Here is an 11,235-nt window from a genome sequence, read left to right as displayed (position 1 = left end):
TACTATATATATATTTATATTTTATGTTGAGTGTGTAAACGTACTTTCAGACCTAAACTGGATTTATAAACATGTTTCCTTTATTTTTTCACGACATGTAACAGTCACGTTGAAATTCCTTCAGTAGAAAGGATCCTCGAGGGGTCGGCGGTGAGTTACGGGATTACAATACTGAAATTGGTGGTTCGATTCCCCGCGGTTGACGGATCGCAGATAGTCCGTTGTGCAGCTTACCGCCGAAAAACAAAAACAAACGGGCTTTATCAGAACAGAAAAAAACATCTTAAAAATGTCTGATTTTTATTTCCCAGTTATATTTATTAATTAAATTGTGTGGAGTCTAAAAATGTGCCGTAGAGACAATGTTGTCATTGAAAATCTTTGTATTTCTTGTTGTAAAAGGTTACGTAAATTATATGTTAATAAATGTTACTGTCGTTTACAGAAACATCCTTGACAGCTGTTAAAGACAGCTATGCAGTGCCTCTAGCCAGGTGAGTGTTTCGTATAATTTTATGGAGTAATAAAAAGAAATTTGTGAAAGTGTATAAAAATAATTGTAAAACGTCGACAAACTTAGTACGACACATACATGTGTAGATACAGAGGGATAGATAGATTAGAAATATCAAAACTAGGATTTATATTTGATTTTAGTCTTATTGTCATCCTCGTGTATAAAACACGACAACACCAATTTCTTTTTTTTCTAACCTATAAACTCATCTTTAAAGCTATATTTAAAAGTGACTATTACGTTGTATATTCACTTCGAACTGTTCAATCCCGCGTGTTGGAGGAAATCCGATTTCTTTGGTTATCAATTTGGTGTAAAACAGTAGAAATATTAAATTAATTGGAAGAATAGAATTGTGACAAAAACTGTCAGTTGTAGTTAACAGACAGCCAAACAGCTTTATACGTGTTCAGTTTTGGCAAATTTTACATCGAGTGTTATAACTTTTCGGTCAACAGTGGCCGCATTCTGAGATTTTAAGTTGGCCATTTTGTTAACAGCATCCAAACTGTAAACTCACGGTTTTCGTAAGCCATAACCACTTTTCTGTTTTCCTATTCGAGTTTAAGTAACAGTCGTGGATGTGTAATGATACATCGGCCGCGACTTTTGAAGTTTTATAGGAAGTTCGGTCGAAGAATGTTCCAAGCATTCTATGGGACGTAACTACTATTTGGTTTTCTACTTAGTCGTATTTTAATTATAACTTTACTAATTATAACATCAGTGTTCGATTCTTTTAACCTGTTTTGTAGTAAATCACAGTTATATACTGAGTTGTATTTATTAAAAGTATATTTATTTATTTTAAAACAATTTATTTAAAAAAAACAACAAAAAAAAACGTTTCGCTAGGTTTACCTGGCATCCTCACTTTGGAACAGTTGAATAATTAACCACGCAGTTAAATGTTGTAGTTTCAAAAACGATACTACATTGCTAGGCAACCAAGTAAACACAAATAATATACAAGTGTTGAATAGTTGTAACCAAGATTTTGATCTCAAAGTTGTAATATTGTTCAACACAAAACATCACTTCCTCTCAAAGTTGTAATATTATTCGACACAAAATATCACTTCCTCTCAAAGTTGTAATATTATTCGACACAAAATATCACTTCCTCTCAAAGTTGTAATATTATTCGACACAAAACATCACTTCCTATCAAAGTTGTAATATTGTTCAACACAAAACATCACTTCCTCTCAAAGTTGTAATATTATTCGACACAAAATATCACTTCCTGGTCACTAAACTTGATTAAAATAACTGTTTAACTACGAAAACTTCACATTTGAGTCTAAACCACATGAAGTCTGTTTGAAAACTGTTTGTTTATGTAAATAAACATTGGTTGTACTTCATATACGGTTATTATTACTAAAGTATACCGAATTATTTTATTTAATAAATACATTTACATAACTGATTCTATTACGTTAGCTTCAAAACACAATCTAACACTCTGAGGTTACTGAAATCATGCTGTATTTACATCACTTCCTGTTAAAAGTTGTAATATTGTTCAACACAAAACATCACTTCCTCTCAAAGTTGTAATATTATTCGACACAAAATATCACTTCCTCTCAAAGTTGTAATATTATTCGACACAAAACATCACTTCCTCCTTCTAAGTGCTCCATGGTCACAAAACTTGATTAAAATAACTGCTTTAACTGCTTATATTTAAATCTTCTAAGTGCTCCATGGTCACTAAACCTGATTAAAATAAACCTTCTAAGTGCTCTATTTTATTTTAATCAGGTTTAGTGACCATGATGGAGCACTTAGAAGGTTTATTTTAATCAGGTTTAGTGACCATGGAGCACTTAGAAGGTTTATTTTAATCAGGTTTGGTGACCATGAAGCACTTAGGTTTATTTTAATCAGGTTTAGTGACCATGATGGAGCACTTAGAAGGTTTATTTTAATCAGGTTTAGTGACCATGAAGCACTTAGAAGGTTTAAATATAAGCAGTTAAAGATAAACTGGAACTTCATTGTTCGAATATATAGATTTAACAAATTTAAACAAATTATTTAACACATTTAAACAAATTATTTAACATTTAGCAAATTATATACAGAAAAACATAAGAACAGTTTTAAATACTCATATTTTGGTATTTTTAACTACTAAATCTTGTGCATCATTTAAGAACTTTTTTTTGTTCCGCCACGGATGAACCACTAGTAGAGGAATGTAAAATACGGGGCAGCGAAACCTAGGCGGATAATTTGGATACACGATTGTGTTGGAAAAAAAAAATCGATGCTCTTACAATGCGCATGCGGATTAATTTGCGTGTTATGTTAATTTTTTTTTAAAGTTCAGATGGAATTAGTTTTGTCCCATGTTACGTAATTTTTTTAAAGTTGAGATTGAATTAGTTTTGTTCCAGTGTTACGTAATTTTTTTTAAAGTTCAGACTGAGTTAGTTTTGTTCCAGTGTTACGTAATTTTTTTAAAGTTCAGATTGAATTAGTTTTGTTCCAGTGTTACGTAATTTTTTTAAAGTTCAGATTGAATTAGTTTTGTTCCATGTTACGTAATTTTTTTTAAAGTTCAGATTGAATTAGTTTTGTTCCATTGAATTAGTTTTGTTCCAGTGTTACGTATTTTTTTTAAAGTTCAGATTGAATTAGTTTTGTCCCATGTTGCGTATTTTTTTAAAGTTCAGATGGAATTAGTTTTGTTCCATTGTTACGTAATTTTTTTAAAATTCAGATGGAATTAGTTTTGTTCCATTGTTACATATTTTTTTAAAGTTCAGATGGAATTAGTTTTGTTCCATTGTTACGTAATTTTTTTTAAAATTCAGATGGAATTAGTTTTGTTCCATTGTTACGTATTTTTTTTAACGTTCAGATTGAATTAGTTTTGTTCAGATTGAATTAGTTTTGTTCCATTGAATTAGTTTTGTTCCAGTGTTACGTAATTTTTTTAAAGTTCAGATTGAATTAGTTTTGTTCCAGTGTTACGTAATTTTTTTAAAGTTCAGATTGAATTAGTTTTGTCCCATGTTACGTAATTTTTTTAAAGTTCAGATTGAATTAGTTTTGTTCCATGGAAGGACAGTTTGTACAACTGTTTTGTTTCATTTTTATTTTGCTCAAACATATTATTCAAGAACATTAAACCACCGTAAATTAACCACATAGATGTTACAGGAAAAAAACAACTGCATCACAGCGTACAGTTTATTTTCAGAACCTCAAATATCCATCTGATCTGGCATTGTATTTTGTTACTCACGGAAAACCGAGTTTCAGCAAAGTAGTTGCTAAGGTTTATTATTTTGCATTGGTAATCTGCCTCCGCTGGAAAATATAACTCCCGTAATGAAGTTGATTCAGTTCTTATATGAATATTGATCCCCACACATCTTTACATGTGTTACCAGCTCTTGTTGCCGCGCGTCACCGTCCCGAACCAATCACATTCTCAAAAACCACGTCGCCATGTTTCTCTCTTTCTTGTGCTAATTATGTGCAGGGGCCTATATCGCTAACCAATTTCTCCCCCCCCCCTTCCCCTTTCAACTTTTCTCACATCGAGTTTCCCGGACCGGGGGGAAGGGAGGGATTAAAGAAGTCAGTTTATTGATTAGTAACCCGGGATGCTATATCACGGTTTATTCTGGTTAAGATCGTTGCCGTAGGCTTCTTTCAAACTCCTGATGTAAATAGTCTGTAGTTGTATTGTCAGCCGCTAGGAGGTCTCCATATTTTCATATCACGGCCGCCGCCCTTGAGTTTTAAGCTTGAAATAGGAATTATTTACAATTTTCTTTTGTTACAAATTCTCGAAATGTACGTTACGTGGAATAAATCTTGATTTTTGAACAGACTGTAAACAACAAATGTTAAAATTAAGTTTAAGTTGTATTTCTTAACATAATTATAACCTGCTTGTATTGTCAAATGAGCTTCCAATTTCGAAAAGATTAAGAAAAATCAAGACATTTTAGACTTTCCGCTGAATATGTTTTAATTCTGATAGTGAAAAAACGAGCAGCATATGCCTTCTTAGGCCTATTTTCTGATACTCTTCATAGGTGGACTTCTTTTATTTTCTCAAACATCTTTTCTGATGATTGGAGCTAGATTTCTCGTGTTTTATTTTCTTAGAAGATCGTATTTTTAAATCATATTTGATCTAATAACATTTTTATAAGTTTAACCAACAGTATATCTGCTACTTATAGCAAAAATTATAAATAATTAATTGATAAATTATTATTTTATGATACTTAAAAACTTGTATAATTAGTAATTCATTTTCAACTTTACATTAGATAAGTGGAAGTCTTTGTGTTTCACTGTATTTAAAAAAGGATAAGACACAATTTATATCACGAGTTTATTTATTAAGACAGAAAATTAATAATGATTAAAACTGTCTGATAAATATAGAGGCAAAGTAGATAGAAACAATTCAGTTTGAGGCTGTGATGTTCTTCATCTCTAAATTGAAAATTACAAAATAAACCTTAAAATTAAGACATGTTAAAATGTTTAATAAGAGTCATCACACAATTTATGATATTTGCATTAAGATGATGACGTTGTTTTCTAGGTTCACTCTGGATGGTTTTGACTATGGACAAGTCGGACTCCCAGTGTTCACCTGAAGGTAAACAAGTTTGTTTTAGTTTCCCCAGAAACTCTCTTTGAAAGGTGTAACACATGAGCTCATTTTTATGTTTGTATATAACTGTGCCTACAAAACACACACACATTGCTGTGGCAAACTTGCACCTCCCACCTTTCTGTTAAAGTTTGTTGTCTAGCGAACGTTTCCTAATAAATCCAAGTAAATTAAATGTAGTTTAGATAAATTCACAGATTTAGAAGTATAGTTTGTGGTACACAAGTTGTAATTACAGGTAGGTTTTGAAGTAACCACAGTTGTTACATGATTAGTAAGCTTCAACAGTCTAACTGAAATCAATTAAACAGCTTCAACAGTCTAACTGAAATCAATTAAACAGCTTCAACAGTCTAACTGAAATCAATTAAACAGCTTCAACAGTCTAACTGAAAACAATTAAACAGCTTCAACAGTCTAACTGAAATCAATTAAACAGCCTCAACAGTCTAGCTGAAATCAATTAAACAGCTTCAACAGTCTAACTGAATTCAATTAAACAGCTTCAACAGTCTAACTGAAATCAATTAAACAGCTTCAACAGTCTAACTGAAATCAATTAAACAGCTTCAACAGTCTAACTGAAATCAATTAAACAGCTTCAACAGTCTAACTGAAATCAATTAAACAGCTTCAACAGTCTAACTGAAATCAATTAAACAGCTTCAACAGTCTAACTGAAATCAATTAAACAGCTTCAACAGTCTGACTGAAATCAATTAACCAGCTTTAACAGTCTAACTGAAATCAATTAAACAGCCTCAACAGTCTAACTGAAATCAATTAAACAGCTTCAACAGTCTAACTGAAATCAATTAAACAGCTTTAACAGTCTAACTGAAATCAATTAAACAGCCTCAACAGTCTAACTGAAATCAATTAAACAGCCTCAACAGTCTAACTGAAATCAATTGCTATGACTTGTTTAGTTGAAGAATTATTTAACAACAAGCTTAGACGGACAGACAGTTGTAGCAGTTTAGAACTACTTATCTATGTTAAACTGTTCATGTAAACCCTGCAACAATATTTTGATGAAGATGCATAGAAATATATTAAAATATGATTTCTAATTATTAATAAGAAGTGAATAAAAGTAAAAATGAATGTATAATAATATGTCAACCACACTATACCTGCTATAGCTAGTGGTGATGAGGCTCTTCGTTCAGTAGTAGTCTAGACACTATATACAGTTGTAAATTGCTTGAACCGTTATAGCATGAAGTGGATGAAGATAATTTTGTTAATATTACAACACACCATCTAACCTTATATATCTGACATTTATCTTCGTAAGAAGCATCGTGTTTTGTACTTCATCTGGTGGGTATAAGGTAACATACAAAGTTTGTTTCAACGAAATGTCACACCCACTCGTAGATGGACCTTTTAAGTTTAATTATAGCCGTATCGTTGTAATTATAATTTTTTTTCCTTAATTAGTTTGTAATTGGTTTCTGATTGTAAACTTCACCACAACTTTGAAATTAATTATTTGTGCAGTAAACATCATTTACTTTACTCCATTTATGGTGTTGGTTTTAGTTAGTTTTCTAAGTTTAGAATTGGTAACTTTACTAATGAGCTGATAATATTTCATCATCAAGTAATTACAGTGCTTTACGTTACCACACGTGTTCTCCACTATGACGGTAAATTGGTTTATACCACAAGAATAGAAATGCAAATTTGTCGTTTGTTCGATATTGAAAAAAATGAACCAAAATGATGTTTTTAGAAGTGGAAAGTATCAAGTTTCCGGTGTTACTGGTTCCTTGTTTTTTATTTGTTTGAGGTGAAAGAGGTGGTTTTATGATCGACAGTCAAAAACTGAGATTGTGACTAGTAGTTATGTTTGATTGGTTAGAAGAAATACAATGTATTTTAGGTTTAAATGAACAATTATGCATCTTATCGACAAAAAAAATTTATCTTCCCAGTTAGGACAATATGAATATATTTGAACCACTTTCACCTAATTCTGCTTTAATTGGCATACAGGTTTATGATACATTTTATTGTACAATTAAAATCTGATAGAGAGCCTGCTGCTTCATACATTCAGCTGTCAACTATATAATGGCCAAACTGATTGGAAAATAATGGAATCTGTCGTTAGTGTCAGTAAACTTTCAGTGTTAGCTAACCATACCAGGTAGTTTAATTTTCACACTATACTTACTACACACATCACTGTTGAACAAACACTGGTGATGAACTGTAGCCACACGTCACCACTGTTGAACAAACACTGGTGATGAACTGTAGCCACACGTCACCACTGTTGAACAAACATTGGTGATGAACTGTAGCCACACGTCACCACTGTTGAACAAACACTGGTGATGAACTGTAGCCACACACATCACTGTTGAACAAACATTGGTGATGAACTGTAGCCACGCACATCACTGTTGAACAAACATTGGTGATGAACTGTAGCCCACACATCACTGTTGAACAAACACTGGTGATGTACTGTAGCCACACACATCACTGTTGAACAAACACTGGTGATGTACTGTAGCCACACACATCACTGTTGAACAAACACCGGTGATGTACTGTAGCCACACACATCACTGTTGAACAAACACCAGTGATGTACTGTAGCCACACACATCACTGTTGAACAAATATTGGTGATGAACTGTAGCCCACACATCACTGTTGAACAAACACTGGTGATGTACTGTAGCCACACACATCACTGTTGAACTCAAGCAGTACATGGCTGATGATCTGGAAAGTTCAGATCAAGCTGTGGTTTTATAGAGTTGTATTTTGTCAGAATGGACTCTAGCAGTGCATGGCTGATGTTCTGGAAAGTTCAGATCAAGCTGTGGTTTTATAGAGTTGTATTTTGTCAGAATGGACTCTAGCAGTACATGTCTGATGTTCTGGAAAGTTCAGATCAAGCTGTGGTTTTATAGAGTTGTATTTTGTCAGAATGGACTCTAGCAGTGCATGGCTGATGTTCTGGAAAGTTCAGATCAAGCTGTGGTTTTGGTGTTCTTGAAAGTGATACACACAGTGTTAGTGTACGAAGATTTACAGTTTGGTTTTTACTTAGTTTTCTAGATCAACACACACAGTGTGAACCACATCAAGCTAATGTTAGGAAAGAAACCCAGTAAGTATTGCACCCTTATTATACATTAGTTTCCACCAGCTGAGTTAAATTGATAATAATGAAATATGTTACATCTACTTATGGGAAAGTTTGACTGGTGTAACATTTACTAATACACATGTGTTACAGAACTTGTTTCTAAGTGTAATTTTACACGATACCAAGAGAAAGAAAATGATGAAAGACAGTTTTTGGAAGAAGTATATTATTTAAGTTTAAATTTAGTGTTTGTGAAATTTGATAGGTAGAAGTGTATAAAACACGCAAGTTCTTGTTATTTGTAGTCCTCTCAGATCTGATCTGTTGCTCTCAGTCTATGTTCGTAAGTTCTTGTTATTTGTTGTCCTCTCAGATATGATCTGTTGCTTTCAGTGTGTGTTCGTAAGTTCTTGTTATTTGTAGTCCTTTCATATCTGATCTGTTGCTCTCAGTCTGTGTTCGTAAGTTCTTGTTATTTGTAGTCCTCTCAGATTTGATCTGTTGCTCACAGTCTCTGTTCTTAAGTTCTTGTTATTTGTTGTCCTCTCAGATCTGATCTGTTGCTCTCAGTCTGTGTTCATTAGTTCTTGTTATTTGTATTCCTCTCAGATCTGATCTGTTGCTCTCAGTCTGTGTTCGTTAGTTCTTGTTATTTGTAGTCCTCTCAGATCTAATCTGTTGCTCTCAGTCTATGTTCGTAAGTTCTTGTTATTTGTAGTCCTTTCATATCTGATCTGTTGCTCTCAGTCTGGGTTCGTAAGTTCTTGTTATTTGTAGTCCTCTCAGATTTGATCTGTTGCTCTCAGTCTATGTTCGTAAGTTCTTGTTATTTGTAGTCCTCTCAGATCTGATCTGTTGCTCTCAGTCTGTGTTCGTAAGTACTTGTTATTTGCAGTCCTCTCAGATCTGATCTGTTGCTTTCAGTCTGAAATGTTTCTACATTTATAGACTTGGAAAAATGATGAATTATTTTTTCTTGTGGTATTTATCATTTTGATATTTTACTTTTAAAAGTATCTGTATATGTTTATGTGGGTAAACTCAGAATCCCTTCATGATTTGATGAGTTACATTATAATGCAGTTGGATATATATTAAATAATATGTATTGTGTTAATTAGTGGGATAGCTTGTTTATAGTTCTTGATTTCTCAATGATTAGTGTAAATTTAAAACTTTCATCACTTCAGTAATTTTTAATATTATAATTTTCTTACAACAATTGGTTGTTATTATTATTATGGAAATATTGAGTTTAAAGATCAATATTTTGGTATCCATCCATCAATAAAAAGAACATCAATGTTGAATTCGATTTTTCATTTTTCTACAAGTTGAGATACATAGTAATGCACGAGCTTCTAAAACAACAACTTATCAGCAAAATTTTGTAACTTGATTAATCCGACAAAAAAATTGACCTCTTTCTGATTTTCGTACTACTCTTGGACTGTGTGTTCTTCTCACGTGCTGTCTTTTACTGTATTATATTATGCCGTATTTCTACTTCATCTTAACGTACTGTGTAGCTTTCTGCTTGCCTATAATTACTTCCGTTTCCTGTGTATTATATTATGCCGTATTTCTACTTCATCTTAACGTACTGTGTAGCTTTCTGCTTGCCTATAATTACTTCCGTTTCCTGTGTATTATATTATGCCGTATTTCTACTTCATCTTAACGTACTGTGTAGCTTTCTGCTTGCCTATAATTACTTCCGTTTCCTGTGTATTATATTATGCCGTATTTCTACTTCATCTTAACGTACTGTGTAACTTTCTGCTTGCCTATAATTACTTCCGTTTCCTGTGTATTATATTATGCCGTATTTCTGCTTCATCTTAACGTACTGTGTAGCTTTCTGCTTGCCTATAATTACTTCCGTTTCCTGTCGACCAGAGACTCTCTCTCTCTTGGGTTTCTCCTCTGTCTTCAAGTCCCCCGTTTCTTCACTTGGCGCGCCCTCTAGTGGTGGTATAAATCAACAAGCCGACTCCAAAACTCCTGCTTTACGTTCAGGTAAAATGACCTGTTTGTTTTTTTTTTTGTAAGTTTTCTGATGTCAGACCATCATTTCTTTTTCTGTGTGTTCTTCATAAAATTTAAATCTCTTTATAAAAAAATCGAAGACTGAAGTGTTTGTTGCTTAGCATTTGATTTTTTTAAATATATTTTGAGAAATGTTTTTACTTTACTGGTTATTGACAGGAAAGTAACAGACTGAATTCACGTGAGTGGAAATGAAACGTTGTGTCAATAATTAATCCAATTAAGTATATGGAGCTCTTTATTTTGTTAAAAAGTATTTCTGTTCTTAGTTTTATAAATGTTACGTTCATGTAACTTTTACACGGTTTTCGTTACATTATAGTAGATGTAACATTACTATTTTGTCACAGTATCCCACGTGTAGCAGTGTAGCATGGTTTAGGATTTGAAAAAATTTATACATTGATATTAGCGGAATATATATGTGTGTGTGTGTGTCTGTGTGTAGTTTCTAAATAGATAAGCAGCATGTTGCTCACGAGCTCAAAGTTTTTTTTACATGGGTGATATTCATTGAATCATAATAGATAGTTAACGATATTAATATGAACTATTTAATTTGAGTGGATAGAAAAAAGAAAAAATATAAAAAAGTTTCTGACCAGATCAAAAGATAAAACTGTTTTGATGATCAGTTTTTTTTTTACAAACCACGTCATTTGGTGACTGTTAATGAGAATTAGAAATGGAAGAAAATACACGTGAGTCATAAAATCACCCACTCTCACGTGCTTGAGAACGAGCCCTACATGACCTTATTATGTATATTTATTCACGTAAATTTACGTTTTAATAGATTGATTCGAGTGATGGAAAATACTTTAAGAACGAGCCGCTGGACACACTTAATTAACTGCATCGAGCCGTTGGACACACTTAATTAACTGCATCGAGCCG

At 32.7% G+C, this 11,235-nt stretch overlaps 1 long non-coding RNA gene across 1 annotated transcript; it reads left to right on the top strand.

The window, feature by feature from the left end:
• The first annotated feature begins 441 nt into the window (after nt 1-441).
• LOC111083682 lies at nt 442-10,304 on the top strand. The gene is made up of 3 exons (XR_002609185.1): nt 442-494; nt 5,103-5,159; nt 10,189-10,304. It is a non-coding gene; the product is annotated as an uncharacterized LOC111083682 (long non-coding RNA).
• The last annotated feature ends 931 nt before the right edge of the window (nt 10,305-11,235 follow it).

Source organism: Limulus polyphemus, unplaced genomic scaffold (genome assembly GCF_000517525.1).
Source record: "Limulus polyphemus unplaced genomic scaffold, Limulus_polyphemus-2.1.2 Scaffold10665, whole genome shotgun sequence".
Lineage (NCBI taxonomy): Eukaryota > Metazoa > Arthropoda > Merostomata > Xiphosura > Limulidae > Limulus > Limulus polyphemus.
The sequence above is the reverse complement of the archived record's forward strand: the minus strand, read 5'-3'. Positions and strand labels throughout refer to the sequence as shown.